The sequence below is a fragment of the Phocoena phocoena genome, chromosome X (assembly GCF_963924675.1).
Source record: "Phocoena phocoena chromosome X, mPhoPho1.1, whole genome shotgun sequence".
NCBI classification, from domain to species: domain Eukaryota; kingdom Metazoa; phylum Chordata; class Mammalia; order Artiodactyla; family Phocoenidae; genus Phocoena; species Phocoena phocoena.
Genome location: NC_089240.1, coordinates 26,412,438 through 26,416,669, shown reverse-complemented (window position 1 = coordinate 26,416,669; position 4,232 = coordinate 26,412,438).

Sequence of the window (4,232 nt, the reverse complement as noted above, 5' to 3'; positions counted from 1 at the left end):
TTTAGAATATATTAAGTGCTCATTGAGTCTTCGTAGCTGTTATTTAAACCTAAAATAGTTCACTAGAAGGAAGATAACTTGTAGTGGCAAAAGAACAAGCTTAAAATCAGGCAGATCTGGATTTGCATCTTTAAATCCTGGTCCTTGCTTGATCTAGAAAATTATTTAACCTTTCTGAGTTTCAATTTTCTTATTTGTAAAACAGGAATAATGATATCCACTTTGTGAATGCTACTGTGAGTCTTAAATAAGATAAGTAAGTAACACGTCATCACATGATCTTCCAGTCTCAGTAGTATATACGTAAATGAATGAATTTAATTTTATTAAGTCTTGACCCTTGAGTACAGTTTAAAAAATATTCTCTGTAATGAAATGTGAAGTATGCAGAAAGCACTTGGGCTACATATTGAAGTAGAACTGATGCTTCCAGGAAAAGCACTAGAGCGATTGAGTTGCGGGCTGAACTAGCAGCTTGTCTCAGGAAACACCATTTTTTCCTGAAAGAACAATGGACATACTATGGCTATACACATTTGGAATTTTAGCAGATATTTTCCTGAAAAAGAATGGAGTCTGTCACTCGAGGAAAACAACTGACAGTATATGATGACAATGACAAAATTCAAGTTTTCAAATGAAAATTAAAATTTTTCAAAACTTGATCCACTATTACGAAATGTGCCAGTATTTGGAAGGGCCACATAACTTAATGAGTCAGTATTGTTTCAAATGACTGGTGCATGACGTAAGAAAATCGTGAATGAGCAAAAGATACCTTCAAAGTATGTTACCTTACACCTGTCAGAATGGCTATTATCAAAAAGACAAGAGGTAATGTGGAGGTTTCTCCAAAGAAGACATACAGATGGCCAAAAAGCGCATGAAAAGGTGATCAACATCACTAATTATCAGAGAAATGCAAATCAAGACTACAATGAGGTATCACCTCACACGGGCCAGAATGGCCATCATCAAGAAATCTACAAACAATAAATGCTGGAGAGGCTGTGGAGAAAAGGGAACTCTCCTACACTGTTGGTGGGAATGCAAATTGGTAATGACCACTATGGAGAACAGTATGGAGATTCCTTATAAAACTAAAAACAGAACTACCATATGGGAATGTAAGTTGATGCAGCCACTGTGGAAAACAGTATGCAGGTTCCTCAGAAAACTAAAAAGAATTATCATATGATCCAGCAATCCCATTACTGGGCATATATCCAGACAAAAACTCTAAATCAAAAAGATACATGCACCCCTATGCTCACAGAACCACTATTCACAATAGCCAAGACATGGAAACAACCTCAATGTCCATAGACAGATGACTGGATAAAGAAGATGTGGTACAGGACTTCCCCGGTGGCACAGCGGTTAAGAATCCGCCTGCTGATGCAAGGGACACGGGTTCGAGCCCTGGTCCGGGAAGATTCCACGTGCCGCAGAGCAACTAAGCCCATGCACCACAACTACTGAAGCCCGCGTGCCTAGAGCCCGTGCTCTGCAACAAGAGAAGCCACCGCGATGAGAAGCCTGCGCACTGCAACGAAGAGTAGCTCGCCACAACTAGAGAAAGCCTGCGTGCAGCAACGAAGACCCAATACAGCCAAAAATAAAATAAAAATTTTTAAAAAATAAATAAATTTATAAAAAAAGAATGTAGGACAATTAAAAAAATATGATAGCACTTATATGTGGAGTCTAAAAAAATAATACAAATGAATCTATATACAAAACAGAAACAGACTCACAGGCACAGAAAACAAACTTATGGGTACTGAATGGGAAAGGGGGGAGATAAATTAGGAGCGTAGAATTAACAAATACAAAATACTATACAAAAAATAGGTAAGCAACAATGATTTACTGTATAGCACAGGGACCTATATTCAGTACCTTTTTTTTTTTTAAAGAAATGATGAGAGTTTACATTATTTATTTATTTTTGGTCACACTGGGATTCTGACATGAAAAATTTGAGTACTGCTATGGATCATGATTTCTGAACACTAGACTAGCTGAACACTAGAATCACCTGAGGAACTTTTAAAAAATAGCAATGCCTGACCCCACCCCAGCTCAGTTAAATCAGAATTTCCGAGTTTGGAGCCTGGACACATTAATATGCATGTATATTTTCAAACTTCCCAGGTTTTACTAATGTACATCCGGGGTTGAAAATTATCGCCCTAGTGTACTGTTTTCTAAGTTTGCCCAATCCTAAGTACCATCTGAGATGGTTGTTAAACGTCCTGGGCCCTTCCCTAGATCTAATGAACCAAATCTCTGGGGAAAGTGCTGGAAAATCTGTTTAATAAGCATCTCCAATGATTCTTAAAATGAGACAACTTTGGGAAACACTGCACCATTCTCTTCCCAGCCTCCTCATTTCTGATGGTAGACTAGCTAAGGTGTTAGCTGCTAACGAAGGCATTAATTACTCAATAAATTCAACCCACGAGGTTTGGAGTACATACTTTAAAACTTCCCCTGGGAAATTACCCATTCCTATGAGATTCTGCACGCAGAAATGACTTTAAATTTTAAAGGAATAAAGACAATATAGTTAATTATTTGACAAGGTATTACTCTTATATGGAGGGCCCTTTCTCCCAGGCCACTCAAGTTTCAGTTTTGTAGGAAGTACTTTGTACATTTGGGTTGGGAGAGAGAATTTTACATAGGCAGCTGACTCCTCAGCCCACTTGTTTGGAGGGACCTAAGTCAGAGGACTGGCAAGAACCAGTTTTTCTTGATTTGATTGTCTTGGACCTAGGATAAAAGCTTTGTAAATACAACAATTTCACTTCCTCCTGAATTGTAAGAAGGCAAATCGATCCAAGAAGGGGTCAAATGGATTACTCTGGAGTGCTGATCAGAAAGTAGTTTATGGGAATCACAGTGGAGAAGTGAAACTTGCCTGAGAGAATACACCCTCAAATTCCTACTTTTTGTCTTTGGGTAAAACAGGAAGAAAAACACTGCCAGCATTCAATAGTAATTTACTGTCCGCAGCATCACAGTCATTCTTTTTCCTGGTCAAAGAAATGTAGAAATCCCTCAACTACAAGTGAGTGAGGGCGGAGATCGAGCCTTATTTTTATGTGCTAAATGCTAAATGCCTGGCTCATAATAAATGCTCGGGAATAGTAGTGATCATTTGTCTCGAGCTCAATGTTAAAAAGGTGCAAAAATATTAATAATTTTATACAGAACATTTCTTCAATGTACCTTGTTTTCAACAAGGCTCACACTGAAAATTTGTAAAAACCTTTAAGAAAAACTTAGTTCGTCCAGAAAAGATAACCATCAAGGTGAAAACATTATGTTCGTCTGGGGAGTGGAAATGAGGGGGTTACAGGAAGAAACTTTTCCCTTTATAGCTCTCTACTATTATATTTTTAAACCACGAACAGCTAGCTTATAGACATCTTTATTTATTTATTTATGGCTGCATCAGGTCTTCGTTGCTGCGTGCGGGCTCTCTCTAGTTGCGGCGCGTGGGCTTCAGTAGTTGTGCCTTGAGGGCTCTAGAGCACAGGCTCAGTAGTTGTGGCGCACAGGCTTAGTTGCTCTGCAGCATGTGGGATCCTCCCAGACCAGGGCTCGAACCCGTGTCCCGTGTTGGCAGGCGGATTCTTAACCACTGCACCACCAGGGAAGTCCTTAGACAGCTTTTAAATGAGAAATTTTAGAAGATATTGAATTACATAATCATGTAAGTGGAGACCGTGCAGTGACCTTGGAGACCCCTCTCTCCTCTTCAACCTCAACTCTCAGAATAGTTCCAACTTCCTCTTCACTGTTATCTATAAGTGGCAGTATTGGAAAGCCCACAATTCTCTTCTTCTATCAAGAGGTAGAATCTTTTGAATATGGGTTGGCCATGTGATTTGCTCTGATCAATGGGATGTTAGCAAATGTTACACAAGCAGTCTTCAGAAACACTGGTTCAATGGGGCCTGCCGTTTTGGTGTTCTTGTCACTTGTCTACCTGCTGATGATGAGTGACAAGGATCCATTTGCCTTCACTGCCCTAGCCGACCCCTGGACACGTTAGCAAGGCCACCTGGGGACAGTCGGCCCCCATCTGATTCTCCAACTGACCACAGACACATGAGTAATCCCAGAGGACATCAGTCCTGCCTGGCCCAGACCAGTAGAAACCTCCTACGGAACTGTGAACTAAATAAATGGTTGTTGTTTTAAACTACAGAGTTTCAGTA